Raw genomic sequence first — 12,611 nt, 5'->3', positions numbered from 1 at the left:
CGAAATTGCTTTTTAACAATGAATGTGTTAAATCTGACCATATAGAAAAGTAACACAATGGAGGCAGCTCTCTAATCTTTACTCCTGAAATGGGACCACTAGCCAGGACTCAAAACAGCTGCATATTGCATATGCTGCAAATTGCTTATCACTGTAATTGAGGTATAAAATGCTTTCAGGATGCAAATGGATGGTATTTGGGGAAAGTTTTCTAGGACACTCCAGGCAGCTGGATCATATTCCCATTTACTGTGCTCATAGGAAATAAATAACTGTTCGGTAAATGTCTGATAAACTGAACCAATGGCACTGATTTTGTTCCTTTCTCTACTAAAGCCACTAAGCATGTTTAGTTGGAAGGGAGAGTGTCAATTATTCAGAGACATTTCATAAAAAATGGTACATGGACTCATCTGGCCTACACATTGTCTTGAGTACGGAAAAGTATCAGGATCATCGGAAAGTTGTTATATTAGTGATATATTATGCTTCCTACAATGTGCCTTGTCACATTCCTTTCCATGAGTGTTTTCAGTATTGTTCAATATAGTGGTTCTAAGCCATTTTAGTTTAGCTGGTTCTTCAGTGGTTCAAGAAGAACCATCACCCTTACAACTATCATTTTTGTCAACAAACTTCACATAGTAAGAAAAAAGCCCAGGTTTCTTTTCTTTTCTTTTTTTTAATGTTTTTTTAAAATTTATGTTTGAAACAGAGAGAGAGAGACAGAGCATGAGCAAGGGAGGGGCAGAGAGAGAGGGAGACACAGAATCCGAAGCAGGCTCCAGGCTCCGAGCTGTCAGCACAGAGCCCAACACGGGGCTTGAACTCACCAACCGCGAGATCATGACCTGAGCTGAAGTCAGACACTCAACCGACTGAGGCACCCAGGTGCCCCTCTTTTTTTTTTTCACTTAAGCATTTTATTTTATGACACAATGAAAACTCATTAAGTTTCAAAGGAAACAGATTAAAAATTTACATGTCATTTTCCTTGTGATATTGAAAATATGAATTCAAATACACATTCACAAGTAAGATGTACAAAAAAATTTTCATGGCACTGAGGGATTCACAGATTGGTTTTTGTTAGAAATAACATGGAAATCAGCTTCCTTAAAGTTTAGGTTCTTTTCCATATGAAAATTTGACTCATTGCTCTCCAATAATTTAGAAACTAGAAAAAATCCTTCAAGATTTAAAGGAGAAGGTAGGGCAATAACGTCAACTACAACTGAAAAATAAAGTGTCAGTTTGAGGGGTGCCTGGGTGGCTCAGTCAGTTAAGTGCCCGACCTTGGCTCAGGTCATGATCTCACGGTTTGTGGGTTTGAGCCCTGTGTCGGGCTCTGTGTTGACAGCTCAGAGCCTGGAGCCTGCTTCAAATTCTGTGTCTCCTCTCTCTGTCCCTTTCCTGCTCACACTCTGTCTCTTAAAAATAAATAACCGTCTCTCTGTCTCTTAAAAATAAGTAAATATTAACAAAATTTAAAAGTGTCAGTTTGAGAACAGACTATAATAAAAAATGTAGTATTATTTGTAATGTAGAATAACATTTTCTAAATCTAGATTGAAACCTGATACAATTCTAATGAAGGGTGGTATGTGAGTTACTATTTCACAACACAAACACATTGAATTTGACACAGTTTGAGAGCATCTATGATCCCTCATGGATACAATCCAGGACAACCTCTTACATTTTTGTGGGGTTTACCTCCAGGAAACCTACCAGGTCCTCACAGAGAAGATGAAGGAAAGATCCCTTCATGGCTCTGGGAAAGGGAGAGGAAAAGCATTGAAAGTATTATGAAATATGCTCAGATCCTTCTCCATAGTCTTTGGAGCTTTCCAAGGGAAAAAGACTTTGACAGACTCTTACTCCAATTGTAGAAGAGTTTTCTCCTATACTAGACCATTTTAGCCTATGTCACCTATGGAGAAAACAAAACAAAACGTAGTCAACGGGGGTCGGGCTTTAAGGATATAGAGGGGAATGGTGCTACCAGGTGGGGCAATGTGGGCAGGAAGGAGAAGGCTATCCCACTAACCAAACAGTCTTTTCACAACAGAACTGTGAAAGTCACAACCCTAACATATAGGCCATTAAAGACAGAGATCTAATCGGAAGATTGTAGAATGCTTCCTCTCCCCAACATTTAACTAACATGCCAATGGGGTTTCAATATAATAAAAGGGAATTATAGCTGAAAGAGCTATAAGTCTCTGTCTGTGTCACTTTTTCTCAGAGGAGTTACTTAAAGAAAACCAAAGTCAAGATAGGAGCTATAAACAGGGACACTAGAGGAATTTGAAACTCTGGTACCTAGAGCTATAGCAAACATTAAACATAGCCCCATACCTAGTCAGATTAACATAAATTCTCACACTAAAGGCTACTTACCTCAGTTCCTATTACCTGATACAACACGTATGACTTTCAACAAAAATTTACAATACATATCAAAGGCAAGAAAAACATAGTCTGAAGAGACAAAACAATTGTTAGAACCAAACCCAGATACGACACAGATGTTGGAATGATCACATAAGGGATGTAAAATAACTGTGATTAATGTGTTAAGGGTATAATGGAAAAAGTAGACAGCATGTAAGAAAAAAAGAAGGGTAATGTAAGCAGAGAGAGGGAAACCTTAAGAAAAAATTGAAAGGAAAGTCTAGAAATGAAAAAATACTGCAACAAAACGAAGAACACTTTTGATGAAATCATTAGGAGACTCACACAGCCATGGGAAGAATCGATGAACTTAAAGATAGGCCAGTAGAAACTTCCCAAACTAAAAGTCAATGAGGAAAAAGAATGAAGTCTAAAACAGAACATCCAAGAACTGTGGGACAATTTTAAGATGCGGCATGTATAATTTTAATATCAGAAACACAAGAAAGAGAGCAGAGCAGAAAAGCATATTTAAATAATAGCCAGAAACTTTCCAAAATTAACGGCAGACTCCAAACCACAGATTTAGGAAATTTGAAAGCACCAGATAATATACATATGAGAAAATCATACCTAGTTATATTATTTTCAAACCATAGAAAACTAAAAACAAAGAGAAAATTTTGAAAGGAACCAGAGGAGGGGAAATGTACCTCCAAAGGAACAAATATAAGAATTACAGCAGACTTCTCACCAGAAGCCAAGCAAGCAAAATGAGAGTGAAGTGAAATATTTCGAGCATTGAATGAAAAAATTCCACCAAATTAGAATTTTCGATCCAGTGAAATTATTTTTCAAATGTAAAGAAAAATAGAGCCATTTCAGAAACACAAAAATTGAGAAAATTCATCATCAGTGGAATTGTCTGCCAACAAATGTGAAGAGAATTTCTTTACGCAGAAGGAAAATGATGCAGGTAAAAAATTTGGATCGATAAAAGAAAAGAGTATCATGGAAGAATAAATAAATACAGGTGAAGTAAAACATTTTGTTTTTCTTATTCCTAATTGATCTCAAGTATAACTGTTTGAAGTAACAATAATAACAATGTATTGAGTGATTATAGCATATGGATCAGTGAAATGGGTAACAGTAATATCACCAGGGATGGGAAGGAGAAATTGGGTATCCAATTTAAGGTATCTGTACTACACCAGAAGTGGTATAGCGTTATTTAAAAGTGAATTTAGAATAGTTTAAAATGTGCATTGTAAACTCTAGGGAGATCGCTAAAAATGTTTTTAAATTAATAGAATTGACAAACTAAGCCAGGAAGTACAGAATCATATAAAATGCTCATTAAAAGCAGAAAGGGAGGGGAAAAAGTCAACAAAGGACAAGTGCAACCAAGAGAAAACAGTTACGAACATAGTAGATACTAATCCAGTTACATCAATAATCACTTAAAATGTGAATGGTCTAAACACAGCAGTCAAAAACCAAATACTGTAGGAGGGTATAAAAAAAAAAACCAGCCCTAATTTTATGCTGTCTATAAGAAATGCACTTAAATATAAGAACTCAGATAAATTAAAGATAAAAGGGATGGACAAAGATATACCACACTGATCAAAAGAAAGCTGAATTAGCTATATACACTTTAAACAAAGCTGACCTCAGAGCAAGGTAGATTATCAGGGATAGAGATGGGCATAATATAATTACATAAGAAGACATAACGGTCTTGTATATGCACCCAACAAAAAACATCCAAAAAATGACGTAAAAACGGGTAGAACTTAAAAGAGAAATAGACAAATTTACTATTATAGTTGGAGACTTCAACCCCCCTCTTTTAGAAACTGATACACAAAGTAGGCAGAAAATCAGTAAGCCTGAACAACACTATTAACTGGCTTGATCCAAATTACATTTATAGAAAACTGCATCGACCTGCTGAAGAATGTGCATTCTTCTCAAGCTAACATGGGACATTCAACAAGACTGACCACATTCTGGGCTAAAAAATACATTTACAAGACTGGACAAATGTGAAGATTTAATACGTTCTCATGCACAGTGGAATCAAAATAGAAATAAGTAATGGAAAAAAGCATGGGAAATTTCCAAATGGCATTAAACAACACAATTCTATACAACACAATGTGAGCTAAGAAATCTCAAGATAGTTTTTAAATATTTTGAACTCAATGAAAATGAAAACACAAAATTACAAAAGCAGCGCTCAGAAAGGAATTTATAGCACATGTTTTAGAAAGAAAAATAAAGTCTAAAATTGATCAACTAATATATATATATATATATATATATATATATATATATATATATATGTATATATATGCACACATTTCTTCTGTCAGCTGAGAGGGCCTAGAAGCAAAACACCCCACCGTTAATAAGCATGCCTTGGTTTCTAATACCTTTCTCCAATATAAGGAAGCAATGCTCCTTGAGAGATGGCTGATTATAGGTCTAGGGCAGGAAATATAAAACAGAAACTCATAGGTCCTGACAGCACCAGAAAGTAAGGAAGTGCTAAGCACACACACATACACATACACTGATGTGGTATGTCAGAGATACAAAATCCTGCTGAAAAAAGTTCCTAATGGCCAAAGCTGGTACAATATGAGCATATAATAAATAAAACAGTATGAGATCATAACTAAAAGTTTAAAATCAATATCCATGAGTCCTCAATGATCGTGGGGAAACAGACAAGTCACCCATGCAGAAAAATTCCAAATAATGTAGGTAGATACACCACCTTCTAACTTCCCACTCCGTGGATGTGGACGATGCGTAGTTACTTTCCTTCCAGAGAGTGCAGTATAAGGTGGGGGGTGGGGAGTAACTTTACAGTAGAGAAACCTGACAGTCCCTGAACCAAGCGATCAAGGTGAGCATCAATGGCGATGTCATGTTGATAGTCATGTACCCTTCATCCAGTATGAAGACAATGGTGCTTTACTTCTGTGATCTTCCTCCTACACACTCAGAACTTCGCTCTAATCATGAAGACAAACACCAGACAAATTCCGACTGAGGGGCAGTCTACAAAATACCTGATCAGTGTTTTTTGTTTTTGTTTTTTTAAATGTCAAAGCCATCAAAAACAAGGAAAATCTAAGAAACTGTGTCAGTCAAGAGGGGCTTAAGAAGAAGTGACAACAAAATGTAATGTGGTGTCCTGCATGGGACTGTAGAACAGAAAAAAAAAGAACATTTGGTAAAAACTAAGGAAATTTAAATGAAGTGTGCACTTTGGTTAATAATAATGTATCAGTATTGGTTCATTAATTACAACAAATGTACCACACTAATGTAAGATGTTAATAATAGGGACAAATGGACATGAGAAACTCTCTGTACTATCTTTGCAATTTTTCTATAAATCTAACACTATTAAAAAATAAAAAGTTTTATTCATGTAGAAATTGGCCTAGATGGCATTTAGTAGTACATCCTCTCCAACTCTGAGATTCAGTGACTTTAAAATTAAGATTTTTTTGTGATAGTGTGCTAAGTGACAGATAGGAATATATGTATTAAAATTATATATATATATTCAGAGAGACAGTATTTTAAAAACAATTTACCAAGGGCATAATTATTTTTATAAACTAAAAAGAAGTGAATAGAAGTTTTATTTTTAAAATCAATAGATATCAATGGTTGATGCTCTTTTGGGCTGTGTGCCCCTCCTCTAAGCTCAACCAGTGCCTTGTGCTTACCTCTGTGATTGTATTTATAAGAAACCATTAAAAAATTAATTTTAATGTTTATTTATGTGGAGAGAGGGAGAGATAGTGTGAGTGGGGGAGGGTAAAAGAGAGAGGAGAGAGAGAATCCCAGACAGGCTCCACACTGTTAGCATGGAGCCCAATGTGGGGCTTGAACTCACAAAAACATGAGATCATGACCTGAGCCAACATCAAGAGTCAGATGTTTAATTGACTGAGCCATCCAGGCACCCCATACAAGAAACCATTTTATACATTTATGCTGTTTGTTTTGTCTGTCTTCTTCTTAAATTACAAAATTCTCAAGGAAAAAAAAATATTCTGCATTCCTACTACCTCGTACAGATCCTGGAATATTGTGCCTTTGGGGACACAGGCAGAGGGCAATGCAGTGTGAAATCTTGGACAAGTAACCGCTCTAGTTTCCTCACATGCAAAATGAAAAATTTGGGCCATTGCCACCTCTGGGGCGACTTCCAGATCTAAGATTCAAGATTCTTTTCCCATCTAAATGAATTGGGCATAATTTCACAAAATAAGAACTCTACGGAGATTATATGGCTTGCCCAAATTCTTCTTTTGGATCTTCTGGAAGGTGATGGAAGGTTGAGATTCAGGAAATGTATGCTCTGTGGGAATTGGTTCAGAAAGTCTGTTTCTGTAAGTTTTAAATAATTTATTAATTATTTAACAAATGGTTAAAATATGAAAGGGTTGAATACAAGGATAATTATTTTGTAAGATCTTAGTTAAATTTTTTTTTTTATTTTCTACAATCTGCAGAAAATATCCTGTGTGATAAAGTGAACATATTGCTATATGTATGTCACTCTAATTATGCTGTTTTTTCCTTGGGCCTGAGATTAAGGAAGAATGATGGAGAAGCACCCTTCACTGTCTACACATCTACAAGTCACACTCTGAGGCTCTTCCAACATCAAAGATTCTGCTCTGTCTTAATCAGCCATATTCTCCACAATCTCACTCCTGCCCCTCAGTGACACTGATTGCTTGAAACAACAAGTTCACCTAGAAAAACCTATCACAGTGGTATTAGTTTCCGAATGAGCTGTAACCAATTACTACAAACTTAGCTTCAAGACAACACACGTTTATTATCCTATAGTTCTGGAGGTCAGAGGTCAAAACTGGGTGTCACCGGGCTCAGATCAAGGTGTTAGGAAGGCTGCATGCCATTCTGGGAACTCTGGGGGAGAATCCATTTCCTTGACTTTCCCAGTTTCTAGAGGCCGCCCGCATTGCTTGGCTCATGGCTGCTTCCTCCAGCTTCAAAGCCAGCAGGGTGGCATCTTCAGATCTCTCTGATGGACCCTCTACCTGTGTTAACACATCTCCTCTCTCAGTCACTCCCCTGCCTCTCTCCAACAAGGACCCCTGTGCTCACCCGGGGTGCACCCAGATAATTCAGGATAATCTTCCTATCACAAGACTCTTAACTTAATCATCTCTATGAAGTCCTTAAAAAATGTCTATTTAGTTTTGAAAGACAGAGAGAGTGCAAGCAGGGGAGGGGCAGAGAGAGAAGGAGACAGAGGGTCCGAAGCAGGCTGTGTGCTGATAGCAGATAGGCCAATGCAAGACTCGAACTCAAGAACTGTGACATCATGACCTGAGCAAAAGTTGGAAGCTTAACCGACTGAGCCACCCATGTGCCCTGAAGTCCTTTTTGATATGCAAGGAAATATATTGACATCTTTGCTATGGGAGCCATTATTCCATCTAGCATATATCCATCTTTCTTTTACTATCCAATGGAGTGGATACCTCTTGTGTGGAACACTATTTTCACAGCAACCTCTGGGTCAGGAACATTTGGTGCCAGTCACATCTTCTCCCAGAGAAGTCACTGCTTTAACAATTCTATAAAGATTGCCCTTTTAGAAAGTGTAAAAGGGTATGTGAGGCTCTAATTATAGCTATGTGAGCATATAATACTTTTGAATTAGGCAAAATTTATCTTTTTCTTAAGAGTATAGTTTTGGACTTAGATGTAAATCTGGGCTCCACCCTCCACTATCTCTGTCACTCCGAATGGGTGACTTACTTTTTCCTGAGCTTTGCTATCTCTGACTCAACCACAATTCCTGCCATCTTTATATACTATATCCCCACTATCCCTGAGTTTTCTCTATTGAGATTTGAAGGATAGCCAGGGTGTCTAAAATTATAGGGTAAAAGGCATAATTGGACTTCATAGACTTAATAGAAATAAATAAGAAAACAAACAAGATCGTATAATTTGGGTGGGCTTTTTACATGAAGTCTAAAGTTTGATTTATTGAATCTCTTCTTTGAAAATACTAAAAAAATTTTTTTTCTTTAACATTTATTTATTATTGAGAGACAGAGAGACATAGAGCATGAGCAGGGGAGGGGCAGAGAGAGAGGAAGACACAGAATCTCAAGTAGGCTCCAGGCTCTGAGCTGTCAGCACAGAGCCCAACGTGGGCTCAAACTCACAAACTGCGAGATCATGACCTGAGCTGAAGTTGGTCGCTTAACCAACTGAGCCACCCAGGTGCCCCTGAAAATATTTTCAATACTTATTTTCTAGAACCTATACATATGTACCAAAAAACCTTTGCACAATGACCTAAAGTTCCAATAAGACACTAAGGTGATGAAATATTGTGCATATTATAAAATATGATGTTTATAAAATGGGGTTTACTATTAATCTCTGGCCCCTCTCCTTTGCCCAACCCTGTGTCTCTGGGATTCTCTACAACTTGTTCAAGTTGTTTTGTGCACCCCATGGTTTAAAAGACAATTAAACTAAGCTTCCAAAGTACTCCCCTTCCTTCCTGAGTGCCCCCATTTATTAATATTATATTAAATTGGTTAAAAATTCAATGTTTAACTAGGAGCCCATTATATTATTAGCAACATAACTTATTAAGGATTATTTAATACATATTTAGACTATGTCTTTTCCTAACACAATGTCTTTGGCCCCTTATAACATGAAATAGAAAATCATTAGTCCCTTCTGCAAAAGAGTACACCTTGATCACATTCTTGGGATTTGTGCCCTGATTTCTTCATTGTCTTTTCTCATTCTCTAATTCACACTCCCCTCCTTCGATTACTTGTTCTTTACATAAGAAACATATCACTTTGGCTCATCACAAACATTTTAAACAAGACAATGTATGCAAAATGAAGTGAGAAAATGTTTCTATCTTTTCAGTCTTGTGAAGTAATCATCATAAAAACTGTTGTCAATTATAGTCCTCCAGCATTTTTCAACTATAAACACTTGCTGGACATCATGCCATGACCAAGCATGTATATCTGACTTATTTTTTAGTGGCCATATTGTTGTCCATTGTATGAACATATCATGATTGGTTTCTCTCTAGACTTCCCTTTACTGTTGTTGCAGAAAGCAGATTGTTTGTCTCATTGCATTTATCCCTCTATGTATTTTTCAACAGAGAAGTACAAAAAGGAATTAAAAAGCAGCCCTACAGCTATTTTCTTAAAAAAAAATCCTTTCCCCCAAACTCCCTCACTTCTTGATCTCCTGTTTTGGAGGAGTTGGGGGAGTGGCCAAGGAAAGTTATTATTTAGCAACATATCATCAAATATGAATAAACAATTACTAGAGACCGTCCTGCTCTCCAGAGGGTACCCCCGTGATGGTGATTTTGGAACCAGGAGAAGTGAGAGGGACCCCTGCAGTGACTTTAGAAAAGTATCTACTGATAGTACAGTTACTTTTATTATATAATGAGACAGACACACATGTATCAAATAAAAGCAATTATATTTCTATATGTTGATATGGAAATATATATGTATAAATCTGCTCTATTATCCCATTGGAACATTCAATTTCATTAGTTTTAGCATGTTTCATTAATCAACAACTTATGTCTGTTAAAGCCATACTTTGTATCGCTACAAAGTACCAAAATATCATTCTGATTAGGGCATTCTGAGCATTGTTCTGAATGACATCCTCACACAAAAATATCACCATCTGGAAACCAGAAATGGAGCATCATGCTTATAAGTAGTTCTTACCTCTGGACTCTCCTCTCCTCTCTCTCTCTCTCTCTCTCTCTCTCTCTCTCTGCCCCCCTCCTTTCTCCCCTCCTCTGCATTCAGCTAGGTCTCATGACCACACCATGTATTTGTCCTTTCTTAGCTACAGCTCTAGATTATTATCCTCTGTGATCTGCCCCCACCCACAGAGACTCAGACTTAATCCCCTTCCTCTGTCTCCTCCTCACTCCTCAGCCTCTGCATGATCGACAACATTTCACATTATTCTACTGGTTTCTAACAGCTGAAGTCTCATCAACATCCCCTGCATTCAACCCAAGCGTGTTAGCTTGGTCACAGTCAAAAGATACTTGGAAATACTTATAAATAAAAAGTACTTATAAATAGGAAGAGGGAAAGAGGGTACAGACTTTCTATGCCCCTTCTTTTAGTGATCAAGAAGAACATTCAGGTTGCTAAGGCAAAACTGATGAACAGTCTTACCTCGGCCCGTTGGAGTAGAAGTCAGGGGACAAGCAAAGCCCACCCCCTCAAGAAGCTGGTCATCACAACAGCCTCCATCGGCCCTCATCCACCTGCAACACAAACTCCACTCCTGAACTCTCTGGCAGTTGTGTACCTGGACAGTTCCTGAAGGAAACAGTGTAGCATTTGACTAATCTTGCATAACATTTTCATAATCCACACCCATTTGTCCCAGGGAAAAACCTGTTTTCCTGATCTTTTTGTATCAGGAAACATTCAAAACAGGGATCTGAAATAGTGGGGCTCCTTCAGACAAATGAGCCAAATTAGAGGAGACTTCCTGTATGCATGGGCACCACAAGATTTTTGGAGGTCTACCTTGTGCCAGACCCAGGGCTGGGGAAAGGAGACGTGAAGAACAAATCACTTTCCTCTCCCTAAGGATCTCACAGCCTTTTGGGGGCCACAACTAGTAACTTCCATGGAGAAATGTTGAGGACCCAGAGTGATAGAGGACATATTATCAACCAGGAATTTGGGAAGGCTTCACCAAGGAGTAGTGTCTGAAAGGAGTTTTGAAGCATGAGTAGGAGTTTTCCTGATGGATGAGGTTTGAGCTAGACTTGGGGTAGTGGGAAAGATGTTGAAAGTAGAATATCAAACAAAGGTAGAAAATTATTGAACAGGATGATCCATTTGGGGAACTGCAAAGTTATATGTATGGCTATAAAGTCATCTGTATGGCTATGTGGAGCCTCACCTTGGGGTATGATTTATGACTTAGAAAATAACAATTGTGAATTTGGGTACTATAATGATCCTACAAGTTACTGTATGAATTTAGCATACCATTTGTAATTGTAAGAAAACATTGAAGGGAGGAGTTGATGTATATTTAGTTACTCTGAGTGCTCAGAAAGTGGGTGGTCTCGTTGGTCAAATGACCTACCTTGAATTAGGTCACTGAATACTAACTTCCAAATAATTAGAATAATTAAATTTTATTAAATATTAAAGCTGTCTTTGGTACATGTGAATATTCCTTTGGCACTTCAGAAGGATCTTCAAATCTTTAGAAAGGGTCGGGACTGTAATCAGCATGAGTACCACTCTCTGTGAGGTCCAAGGTGATTGCCAACAAGGTCTGCTAGGGGGGAGGTGAGCTTAGGGTTCTCCTATTTTAAAAATCACTTGCATTTTGAATATTTTTACACTTTATGTGCTGTGAAGCCTCCTGACAGATTGAATTTGGGCCAACATAATAAATGAAGCACTGCACTAATGTTAATGCAAACAAATAATCAGAACAAACCACATTTCCCCACGTGATCTAGTAAACATATGGTCTTGTGGTTGAAACTTGGCAAGTTAATTGTCATAAGAACCCTGAAAGGAAGGTGGAATGCATTGGTAATTCTATCCCTAGGTCAGATCTCTGTCCTTGATATTTCCTTGTTCCCACAGACTGGCAAACCCTTGAAACAGCAAGTACGTTCTGTTGTTAGCATTTCTTCCCCCGGTGAAATCACATTAGTGATTATAATTTGCTCCATTGGCTTTACAGCTTCATTAAATGCATCCATTATTTTACTTTGTTTCTAAAGACCTGTTGGATGCCCAGGCCAGGAAAGATATTTTTTGTTTTGTTTCTTTTTTTTGTTTGTTTGTTTGTTTTATTTTTTCTCCTTCCGTATGTAACATGTGAGAAGCTAAGAGTCCGAAAGATGGCTTGCTTTGTCCAAGGTCACATGACCTGAACAACAATGTATGCTTCTACCTCCACATCTGAATCCCTTTTTCACATTATCATACTGCTTCGAGGACATGCCTAACTCACCAGTTAAAGCACTATGTTCCCAACACTGTCCTAATGAAAACCTCACACCAGACCTGCAGGATAGGTGCTACTGTCATTCCCGTTTTGCAGATGAGGATCCTAAGACATGGAAAGGT

At 37.6% G+C, this 12,611-nt stretch overlaps 1 protein-coding gene across 2 annotated transcripts in view; it reads right to left on the bottom strand.

Moving 5' to 3' along the window:
• Window positions 1-10,811, bottom strand: part of ITPRID1 (ITPR interacting domain containing 1) — a 103,769-nt gene extending 92,958 nt beyond the window's left edge. For both annotated transcript variants that reach the window (XM_019443741.2, XM_053897534.1), the window contains exon 1: window positions 10,677-10,811. The gene's annotated coding sequence lies outside the window, so the exon portion shown is untranslated. The remainder of the gene's footprint in view (window positions 1-10,676) is intronic.
• Between the last annotated feature and the right edge of the window lie 1,800 nt (window positions 10,812-12,611).

This window comes from Panthera pardus, unplaced genomic scaffold (assembly GCF_024362965.1).
Source record: "Panthera pardus isolate Hobbes unplaced genomic scaffold, ASM2436296v1 HiC_scaffold_8, whole genome shotgun sequence".
NCBI lineage: Eukaryota > Metazoa > Chordata > Mammalia > Carnivora > Felidae > Panthera > Panthera pardus.
Note: the sequence above shows the minus strand (reverse complement) of the source record. Positions and strands in the feature narration are given on the sequence as shown.